This window comes from Coenobita brevimanus, chromosome 46 (genome assembly GCF_032717465.1).
Source record: "Coenobita brevimanus isolate Jiangsu-jjx chromosome 46, ASM3271746v2, whole genome shotgun sequence".
NCBI lineage: Eukaryota > Metazoa > Arthropoda > Malacostraca > Decapoda > Coenobitidae > Coenobita > Coenobita brevimanus.
This window is the reverse complement of record NC_136999.1, coordinates 23,150,435-23,162,934: the sequence shown is the minus strand read 5'-3', so window position 1 is coordinate 23,162,934 and position 12,500 is coordinate 23,150,435.

The following is a 12,500-nucleotide window of genomic DNA, read 5'->3' as shown; positions in this document are numbered from 1 at the left end:
CTCTATGCTATATTCCTTTCAAAGTTAAACGTGGCTGTTGTGTATATGTACGAAACGGCATATCTTGTGCTCGTGTTCCTGAGCTTCAGTCTCCAGGGATCTCTACTATCCGACTTCGACTGTCCTGTAATTTTCTGACTAAATTTATCTGTGCTGTTTAATTACGCCCTAATTTATTTCAATGTTAACCACCACATTTGGCTCTCCTCTCCTTTCAACGATCCACCTAGTGAGCAAGTCTACATCTCTTCTATCCTTCATGACCTAGATCAGCTTATACAGCACACTACCGATAGCCCTGACCATCTTGGAGATAGTTTCAGCATACTTGATCTCTTCTTTACATCTAATGCACGTGTTTACACTGTTAATCTTTCCCTCCGTTGGACTCCTATGATCACGGTCTTATCACCTTTACCTGTCCTAACACTTCAGTATGGCCTGTTGACCCTCCAAAGAAGCGGCAGGTGGTGGCACTTTGGAGGTGCTTATTCGGAGGCCCTCAGGCAGTATTTCTTTGGTTTTCCCTTGAATGATTATATCTTCCATGGCCGACAGCCATCTGAGTGTGCCTTGCACGTTACAAAAGTTATTCTCTCGGGCATGGAAGCATACATTCCTTTCTCATATCCTGTGATAGATGGGAAAAAACTTGGTTTAATTATGCTTCTTTTAATGCTGTTCACAGCAAAGAGATGGCCTACAAAAGGTACCAGACCCAACCCACCCCTGAATCTCATCTCTTTTATTGTTTCTACAAGGAATCGTGCTAGGTCAGTTCTTTGCTCTGCTAAAAAAAATTCATTCATACTAAATGTTCTGAGATCTCCAACTCCAATTCCTTCAGGTCCTTCTGGCACCTTGCCAGAAACTTTTTTAACAATTTTACCTCATCATCCTTCCCTCCTCTTTTCAACTCCAGTGGCTATGTCGCTATTTCCTCTACTGATAATGCAGAACTCTTCGCTCAGACTTTCTTCCAGTTCCACCTTGGATGGTTCAGGTGCTGTTCCTCCATCGCTTCCCCCCTCTGACGTCCTCATGGCTGGCATTAAAATTTCTACAAAAGATTGCTTTCTGCCATAACTGTCGTCAGTACTAACAGGGCATATGGCCCTGATGGGGTCCTTCCTGTTGCCATCAAGAACTATGCTTATGCTTACACCTTGCTTAGGGAAACTCTTTCGCCTTTATCTGTCAACTTGTACATTTCCTTCTTGCTGGAAATTTGCTCTCATTCAGCCTGTACTAAAGAAGCGTGACCGTCCCCAGCCCTGTAAGTATTGCCCTAACATGCTGTATGTCAAAAGTTTTTGAGTCTGTTCTTAATATTATTTAAATCACCTTTCTTATCACAGCATTCTTTCAGATCTTCTGTATGGGTTACGCCAGGGACGTTCCACTGACGATCATCTCACCTACATTTCAGACTCCTCATTTTGGGACTTTGGCGAAAGCATTGACATTGCACTTGGCCTCTCAAAGGCTTGCGATCGAGTCTGGACTAAATGTTTGATTTCCAAACTGCTCTCTTATGGTTTCTATCCTCCTATTTGTGCCTTAAGCTCTAGCTTCCTTTCCTGTCTTTCTGTTGCTGCTGTTGTAGACGGCCACCATTCTTCTCCTTGAGCTATCAATAGTGGTGTTCCTCAGGGCTTAGACCTATCACCAAGTCTCTTCCTTCTGTTCATCAATGACATTCCAAGCTGTACATCTAACCCTGTCTACTCATTTGCTGATGACTCCACCAGTCATCTTCCCATTTGCTTCCCACAGTGTCCATCTGTGTAGTTACTTCAACTAACAAGGGCAGAGGCCATAGAACACCCAGTGAATGAATTGGCTCATATCTCTGTTTGGGGTAAAAGTACTTTTGTTGTTTTAATGCATCAAAAACTCAGTTCTTACATCTCTCAACCTGAAAAGCCTTCCACAGGAGTATCCTCTAATTTTTAGCAATATTCTACTCAATCCCGCATCTTCTGTAAACATACTTGGGGTTTCATTCTTTTGAGATATGTCTAGGAAATAACAAATTTCCTCTTTTGTAAAATTTGCTTCCAAGAGATTAGGTGTTCTAAGCTGACTCCGTGCCTTCTTTACTACTGCACATTTATTGACTATACACGGGTTTTATTTGCCCCTGTGTTGAGTACAACTCTCATGTGTGGAGAGGCTCCCTACTTAGAGCTCTTCTCAACCACAAGGAGTCAAAGGCTTTATCATCTCATTAACTCTCCTCCACTAACTGGCCCCCTTCAACTTCCGTCTCTTCGCCACACTGTTGCACCTTTATCTCTTTTCTATCGCAGTTTCAATGGTCTCCTTCTGTCCATATTTCCTACTGCCTATGATTTCCAGTCGTTCAAATGCACTGTGTCCAGGCATCTCGAAATGAACAGATCTTGAATTTGGTTCTCTGTTATTTTTTTTTTCTCATGGAGGGAAAAATGTAGCAGGCTCCTGGCTTTTGTTTCTTTCTCTCTTGCATTAAAAAAGGCACTAAAAGATTTAATTAAAATGGCAGAAATCCAACCAGTCACATGGAGGGCAGCTCACTCCAGAATTTCTTTTGCTTCCAAGAGCATCTCTCTCTCTCTCTCTCTCTATGAATTTGTTTCAAACATTTACTTAAAACAAAATGAATCTATAATTAAATTATACCCATACCAGAGAGCAATGTGATTATTTTTTTCTGAAAATTGGTACTTCTAATGGTAGCCGCCGTGGCCGCCGGCGTCGAATGGCGTTTAGCCGATAAATGGCTGCAGGCATGGTTTGAGCACAGCCTATAAAAAACGGTGAAAATTTTCGGGAGGTGAACGAACGTTCTGAACGTCTTCAGATCGACCTACATTATACCCCCATACATCCCATCAAGCAGTTCAGAGACTGCTGCTGTAATGAGTGGATTTTTTATTTTTTCGTTCCTGGCCATGCCCAAACAAGCACAACTACACCCATTATTTCGACCCAGACAAAAAAACATCATCTTTGTCCTCTCTTGCAAAGGACTCACAACCACCCTATTTAAAATTATGAAATAATACAGGCACAAACAAAAAAGACATGATAATAAGAGAAAAATACATTTTTGTCTTGGTATCTTTACCTATTTGTTCAGGTTTGTTGTACTGGTTTGGATCATTCGATGCAGTGTGACTGGTAGAAAACTGTTAAACTTTCGGGAAGTGAACGAACATCTGGGACATGAGACTGACCTTCACTTCACGCTCCCACACCTCATTTAACAGTTCACCACCTGCTGCCGTGGCGAGTGGATGTACGATATTTTTGCTCGAGGTCATGCCTAAACACACTTAGTTACACCCAGTATCTCGACCCAGACGGAAAATATCATCTTTCTCCTTCCTGCCAAACACACACAACCACTCTGTTTACTAGTATAAATAAACACAGGAATATACCAAAACGACATGAAAATATCAAATTAATTTTTGTTTGGTATCTTTACCTATTTGCTTAGGTTTGTTGCACTGTTTTGAATCATTTTACATATTGTTTGCCTTGTACAAGCATAACAGGAAAGTTTTCTGTGTTAACGTGATGCTTTCTTAGGTGAAAAGGCCTTCCTTCCCTTTGTGCTAATCAGCTCGTGTGAGTTCAAAATGCCAAGTCGTTTCAGTCTTTCAGAATTCAACCCTCATTGTCCAGCCTGTAGCCTACACTCAAGGGATGACGTTTATCTCATTTAGATCTGAAAACTGACACTCTCGCCTCCCTTTTCCAACAAACTCCACCACCCTGTCTGCAAAAAGAAGTCGATACTACCATAAACACAATGAAAAATGAAAAATAAATTCATGATATATTTTTTTTGCATTCAAATCTCGCATATAATGTACTGAAAAACTTCAAAATACATATTTATAGTTATTTCACACCTTTTCAGCACCACTGACAATGTTCTTTGGTAATTAAAAAAAGTGCAATGTCGCATCACTGCAATACCTGCGTGTGACTACACGGATCAACACAGTTTTATTGGTATGTCTGTTTGCAATGGATTTTAGGTTATATTTGGGTGCTGAAACGGAATTTTGTATCAGTTTTTGTCTGTCACATCAGGTTTTCGAGATATGGTATGCCATACGTTTGTTGAAAATTCGCAATTTTGCGCTAAAGTTTAAAGAATTGGCAGAGTAAAATGATTCAGTTTACTGGAAATATGATACTCAAACTACAGTGTTCTTTTTGTTTTTATTTCACATTGCCGTTTTATCATCTAATAAGTTTAAAAAAGCAAACTTGGTAAACCATAGGTCCATAGATATGTAGCTAAGTTACACATGTTAAAACAATAGTTTAAAATTATTTTCTAAAAAGTAAAAACTGTTAATAACACCACTGGGTTATTTCAGTTGCAAATTTTCTTTCTCAAAGACATTCCTTTGTGTGTAGCATCTGGGACATCTCTCATAAGGATCCAGCAGTAATCAGCCATCATTTTACAGTCCCATCGGCCTTGATAGCGTTCTTCCATTACTTTGATATCCTGGTGGAAGTGGAAAACTCACTGGTTGTTGCCTCTCGTCACCAAACCTTCACTATTTTACCCTTATCCTCTGCATTTGGACACTCATAGCTGATGTGTCGCACCTCACCACATGTCCAACACCCATTTGTTGAAATTGTGGGTTTCCTTGCACTGTTCTGTTCTTGCTCCTTCTTCCATTTGTAACAATACACTTTATGTCCTGGCTTCCCACAGAAGCAGCAACCTGATCTGATCTTTTCCTGTTCTTTCTTCCACTTTCCTATGTCCTGCCTTTTCACAGTACCAGCACCTACCTTCAAAATTTTCCATTTCAAGTACCAGCGCCTTTCTTGCTTTGAATCCTGCACTATGACTTGCCTGCAAAGTGGATGTACTGGAACTGACTTAGGATTCAAATTCTACAGCCCTGGCTAGTGCTTCTTCCATGCTTCTTGGTTGGCCTGCTTCACTTGCACTTTCAACTCTGCACTGTCAAGAGCATTGATGAACTGGTCCCCCAGCAGAATAGCTGACAGTTTAGGTGCTGCTCCAGGGTATGCCTTGTATGCAATACTCTCCAGGTCATGAGCAAGCTGCTGTAGAGATTCTCTTCGAGCCCATACATGGCTGTGGAGTCTTGCTCTGTAAACCAGTCTGGTACATGGTTCCATATCTGTGCTCCAGCACTTCTACTACAGACTGACAACTGTTTCTTTCCATCTCTGACATCTGGCCCAAAATTTCCATTGCAGCATCCTTAAGGCTAGTAGGAAGGTGCACTGCCCTCTGCCGATCATCCCAACCATTCTGGTCCGCACGTAACTCAAACTGTGCATGGTAAGCTTCCAAAGATACTCTACCATAAAATTCCTGAGGTTTCTTTTTAATCGGACCCCCATTATAGCCATGCACTTCACTGGTTTGGGGCCTAAAAACTGAGGCATCATAATTAAGTCCAGGACTTAAATCTTCTACATTCTGATTATTCATCCCTGTAGTGCTACCTTTAGATGCTTGGGATCCATCGAGATTCACCATACACTGTCCATTCTTGTCATATGCCCCCTGCACACTACCCTGAGGCTCAGCAGTGCAATATTTTTCTACAACCTCAATTTTCTCACTAATTATCTTCACATGGTCGACTACATACAGTATGGTTATCTACATGTCTGCACTCCATCACTATTTCCTAGCTAATCTTCAGCTTGTTGACTACATGCTATTTACACTCCATCACATTAGTGCTTACCTCATACATCTGTTGCTCTAGCTTGGCATCTACTTCCTCCTTAAACTGTTGCTGGTTTTCCTTCATTTCCCCCATGAAAGCATGTAGCTGTCCTTGCATTCTCAGTTGTAATTCCCTCTGTTGCTCCTATAATGCCTCTTGTTGCTGTTCCCTATGTGCATGCAATTGTTCTTTGATTTCGTTCCTGAGGTCTTTCTGTTCTTCACTTCGGGCCTGTCATTGTTCTTTGAGTTCATATTGTCCTTCATTCTGCACCTGTAATTGTTCTTTGAATTCTTTCTTCTGTGCCTGTAATTGTTATTTGAGGTCTTTCTGTCCTTCATTCTGTGCATGGAGTCGTGCTTGTAATAACTTCATAATTGCACCCAACAATGGCTCCTCCTCCCTAGCTTGGCCTCTTGTCATTACACCTTCTGCCTCCAAGTCAAAGGTTAGACTTACTGCAGCCCTTAACCCTTTAACCGCGGGCATTGTTTTGCCCTGACTGTCCTCTCCCGCGGGGGTTTCAGCCAAATGTAAACAAACCTTTAAACCTTAATAACTCTGCACAGAATAAAGCTAGAGAAAAAAATAAGGTACCATTAGAAAGTACTAACCTTCAGCTTTCCATTGATGTACGTTTCATGACTTTGTTGACTTTCACAGGACGGGCAGTGCCGTTAGAAGTGAGGGGTGTAAAATCACTATTTTACGCCCCACACACCAGTACCAAATGCCAACCACTCTCTGATAATAGTATTATAAACATATATGAACACTGCACATACGATAAACACTCACTCTGTGTTCACTGAGGTAGGAAAGAGGCACTGTAATTGCCCGCACTTCACTGCGGCATCACCCGCTCACTGACGTTTGGTTAGCGGCGATGTTTTCATTATTTCTAACTTCTAATACTATTTTACATATAATCTGGGCAATATACATTATATTTACACTGCACTTATTACTATATTGCATCATTGTCGCATCACAGAATTACACAAGTGCCGCAGAATTACACAAGTGCCGCAGATTCTCTTATTACAATATCACTTATTATACTGGCCAATATTTACATTTTTTACTAGGCAAAATATCCCTTATTACTACATTATCCATTATACAATTATTGGTAAAGCACGTCACTGTCGCATCACTGTATATCACTGTCACTTTCAGTATTTACTCAGAGAGTGGTACTCGGCAAAGCACGGAGACACACAGAGAGCGACTTGGCATTCCTGGCACTGGTGTGTGCTCATTTTTCTTGTCCGAGGCCTCCGTGTGGTGTTATGACATACTCTGCAGCGGCCCTGTGACAACCTGCCGCCTGCGGTAAGAGGCAATTTCACAAGCTGATGCCGGCTCATGTAATTGCGGCACTCAAGACGGTCAAGTTGTGTGTCAGATTGTCGCCTCGGGATCAATGCCATCACCTGACCAAATCGTGCAAACAGCTGCTGCACGACAGTCTTGGAGAACTGTCTCAGGGATGGTTGCCTTATGCCCCCGACTTGTGTCTTGTAGAGGAGGAAGGCGTTGAGCATGCACATATCGAGCATGTGCAGGCAAGCCTTCCTGTACCATCGGGTGTTTCTCCTGAGACAGTCTATTTCGCCAATCATCATATCAGACTTATCAACAAGTCTCATGTTGACATTGTAATCAATGACGGCATCGGGCTTCATGATTGGCTCTCCCGTCCTGTAGCTGACCTTCCCAGTTCTCTGCAATTCCCCCTTGTGGATGGTGCTGATCATATTCATGACATTCTTGGCATGCCACCTGATCGCCAGAAGCTTGTCTGACTTCTTCAAGTGCTCATCTCCCTTGGATGAGGATGATGCTTCTGGGAAACTTGGCCACTCTTTCCTATAGCTCCGTACAGTGCCAACAGTGCCAATGCCGTGTTCAGCCAGGTATTTGGAGAGTTTCGGTGCTGTGTAATAATTGTCTGTGTACAGCACATGATTCCCACCAAAATACCTCTCCATCAGCACTTTTACAACGGAGCCAGAGAAGCCAAGGGGGTCTTTCCTGTTCACGTCCATTGTGCTTGCAGAGTAGATCACGAAATCAAGGATATACCCCGTCTCACAGTCACACAGCACAAAGAACTTTATCCCAAAGCGGTGGCGTTTGCTGGGGATGTACTGCATGAATTTGAGACGTCCTCTGAACAATACCAGGGATTCATCTATGACGACTTTTTGCATAGGACGGAAAAATCGCATAAATCGATCCCTAATCCTGTTGAGAAAATCCCTCACTTTCCACAAAGGGTCAGTTTGGGACGGGTTTCCATTGTCAGCGAAGTGCAGGTATCCTAGCAGCTGTCAGAACCGATCTCGTGACATATACTTCCCGAATGTTGGGATAGAAGTAATGTCATCCACGAGCCAGTACTCCTCCAACTCATGTCTCTTGATATGGGGCATCAAGAACATCAGTGCAAAGAACACATACAGCTCTCTGATCCCGACAGGCAACCACAACACTTGCTTTGGTGAGCCAATAGGTCCCTGCCCTTCTGGTGCACACTGAGCTGCATACCTATTGGTCTCATCGCTGACATACTGCACGATTTCGTCATCCATGAAGGCCAGGAAGTAGTCAACAAAATCATCTCCTGCGTTGCATGGAAAGGCAGGCTGTATTCCCGCATTTGTCATGTCAAACGGCGGATTGTGTGGCTGAAAATCTGCACCGTCAGACCAAACAAATGCATCAACTTTCCCTGTGCGTGGTTCAGTGGAAGTGGCAGATCGCATTGCACTCGTTTCCCCGTGAGAAGGAGCTGAGGTGGAGGCAATGGGTGAGGCAATGGGTGAGGCAGGAGGTGAGGCAGGAGGCGAGCAGGAGGGGGGTGAGGCAGGAGGTGAGCGGGAGGGGGGTGAGTGCGGGGGTGGTGAGTGGGGGGGTGGCGAGGGTGAGGGAGCTGGGCGGGGGGCAGGCGGGGGGGTTACTGACCTGGTGTGTGGTGAAATCTGACCCTTTCTTCCCCGCTTATCACCTCGCTTATCACCCAGCTTTGCCCTCCAACTGCCACGCATCCCCTTTGTTCTAGGCCAGCCTGCCCTGCTTACCCTGCCTGCACGGCCTGCACGGCCTGCCTTCCCTCGCTGTGCAGGCTCTGGGAATTCATATTCCTCAGATGATGTAGACTGAGGAGAGGGCACGACAGAAGATGAAGAAGATGTGAGGGCAATAGGGTTAGGGGAATGGGAAAGTGGTGGGAAATGCTTGCTAGGGCCTGGTGTAGGAGACGTAAGTCTGCGCTTCACTCCCTTCCCACGTGCAACACCAATTTTCCTCACAGGTGCCTTCCCTTTCCCAGAGTAAGTTGGGGGCAGTGGGGGGGAAACTACACGCTCACTTTCATCACTGTCACTGTCAATGCTAAAGGGTTCACCACCAATCACTGCAAAATCGTCACTACTTGCTGTAAGTGTATCACTCTCACTGCCACAATCCAGAGTTGTACTTACAGTTTTGTCCAGCTCTGTTCTAATTTCTGGAGTGCTCAACCCCTTCTGCCTCGCCATTGGCAGTTCCTTCCTCGGTGTAGAGGTCGAAGGCACAATAACACTAATAATATGCGAGGAGGAAGCGAGCGACGATGAGTCGGGACGGAGCGCCATTATCACGCACAGAGCTGGACAGATACTGAGTGATGAGTGTCAGGGCAGGGGTGGAGGAGGCCCCCTCGGGGTGGGAGGAGGGAGGTGTGGGATGGCTGGCGTGAAAGAACTCGACAGCTACTCTTGCGTGAGACAATTTGCGCACAGGAAAAACGCGCGGTGTTCAAAATATTCACGAACATTCCAGAATGACACCATCGGTTTGGTCCAGTTTTGTCGATGTCATTCTGGAATGACACCCGCGGTTAAAGGGTTAAAGTGTGGAATGACCAAGCTGCCTCAGCGGCTCAAAACTTAGTTCTAAATGTCGGCTATCTAGGATTACACTGTAGTCCAGGATGTGAACAGGGGATCGGGTTCCAAACCGAAACTTTATTCTGGGCCTTACAGTCCAGCTCTTTTACCTTGTCCAGCTTTGTATAGTTTTCATGTATACTACTCAGCGCCGACGGATAATGCCACAAATACACTTACATTTATATACAGTAAAATAACAAAAACTTCGAAGCCAAAGAATGTTTCTTATTAGTAGGAGTTTCGGTAAATATTGTCTAATCTCTAAATGATTGGACATTGCGTTTTTAACCTGGAAGTCTGGGATGGAAACTCCCAAACAACTGCATCTTGATTGGGACGGTCACATTCGGAAGTGGTGTAAAAATTTTTCGGAAGTTATATTAATGATATATCGTTGAGACATTATATATATATATATATATATATATATATATATATATATATATATATATATATATATATATATATATAAAGACAACTGTCACGAAAAACTGAGGATGGTTTTAAAATATTTTACTGATTTTTAAAAATAATTGAAAATTAACCTCATTTTTTTTTTTTATGACAGTTGTCCCTCTTGATGAATACACAGTTAAAAAAAAAATAAACACTCGTGTTCCTATTTCTGTCATAAGCGCAATTTTCATGTAGTACGTCGTGATTTGCATATCCAAATGATATATTGTTACATTACCACTAGGAAAATATTTTCATATTCCTCTCCAAAAAGGAAAGTATGTTTTCACCTCTGTTTGTTTGTTTGCTTGTTGGTTGGTTTGTCCGTTAGCAGGATTACTCAAAAACTAAAATAGAGATTTGGACAAAATTTCGTGGATAGATAGTCCATGTCCCAAGGAACAAACGATTGACTTTTGGGACTGATCTGGATCATATTAAAGGTACTGGATCCGGAAAACACTTTTTGCAAAACCCTCATTAATGATGAGAAAACTAACCCATTATAAAGGGTGGTTTGGAAATTACGTTGCCCTTGTCAGAAAGATGAGCTCCACTGAGTGCCCATCTAGTTACAATATGTATCAATTGTCCTTGCGAAATGGAAACGTCTACCACATTTGTACTAATATATACATATATATTTATGTCTGGCTGTCTGCCTGTCTATCTATCTTTCTATCTGACTATCTGTCTGTGTATCTGTCAATCTATTTATAAATCTATATCTATCTATCTATCTATCTATCTGTATAATTATTTATATATTTATGTGTGTGTGTGTGTGTGTGTGTGTGTGTGTGTGTGTGTGTGTGTGTGTCACTATAAGAACGAAAATATAGTATTTATATAATTTCTGTGAAAATCCTGACTAATACCTTGGTATTCTTATCAGTAGTCAGTTTTGTCATTCCATCACCAGATAATTATGCAGCTACCACCTCCCTCATTTGTGTACTATATTTATATTGTTATTACGTGTCTGCTCACTTTTAATTTGTCCACTTGTCCAATTTCATATCTGAGTTGAGCCCTATTTCATACTTTCCGTTCGTCAGTCCACCTCAGACGGTATCTCCCTCCTTCCCACTAACTGACTCACCCACCAATCCTCCCCGCCTCTGTGTATGTGTGTGTGTGTGTGGCAGCCACCATAACCTTCCATGTCGTCACCTCACAAGCTGCATATGTAACATTCACCGCGTATAATAGCTCACACCCACATACAAACGACCTTCACAAATTTTTCACGTTAACCTAATTTTATTGCTCAACCTTCCTGTGCTGACAAGGACAGTATGTTCCTAACTTAATTCAGGTTTCTCTTTACGTGAACAACAACAATGAAATCCAGTATACTTCACCAACATATTACAGTGAATGTTGTTGACATATATCGCTATAGATCTGTAGTGATGGTGCAAGTAAGTTCTAATATTTTCTTGTTTAATGGGAACTTTATATCCATATGAATTACATCAGCATTTCATATAGTTGTTTAGACTCTTCACCTTTTAAGTCGCAGTTGTATTAACTATGTGTTCCTTTTTTTTTTTTTTTTTTTTTTAACTGTATTTTGCAAAACTGATACATATTTATTTACAATTACTCTCATTTAACCTTTCTGAAATAACATGTTCCAGTTTCAGTAATATTTTTCTCTCCGAAGCAACATTTCACATTTATGTAACGTTTAAAATACAATGGAGACTACCACCACAAACATTTCATACTGTCAGTTTCATGTGACACAGGTACTGCGTTGTTGTGTGTCAATAAAGAGTGAATGTTTTAGCCAACACAGTGAGAATGGCGGAATCATACGTGCAGGTGCACCCCCCCCCACCCCTCCCCTGACATAGCCTACTGTGCTGGGAGATTCGGAATGCACGTCTGTCTGTCACCAAACTACTTCTACATACTGTAACATGACTGATTCAAATGTAAGCTTGCAGGCACACAGATTTGGAAGGTACAAATTTCAGTAAAATGCAAAAGTTATTTTCCTTGCAAATACAGACGACAGAATATTGTTGATGTGTATGCAAAACTAAACTAGTGAGCAGATATGCTAGGGAAGAATGCGTAACCCGCGAGGTTTTCGGCCTAACACTTTTACCGTAAACATCTAATGTTCCACAAATAATAAAATACGATTGTTTATATTTAATGAATTAATAATTACTTGTTTTCCTTTCTCGTCTTTCCAATGCTGCAATAAAAAAATACTACGAGATAGATTATTATATTTTTCGACGATTCACGTATCCTTTAACATTCAAATAATGAAAAATGACGAATTAATTTGAGTGTTTGTCCATAATATGATAAGCAAAACAATGTTAACGGAAATGAAATTTTGACCGGGAACTAA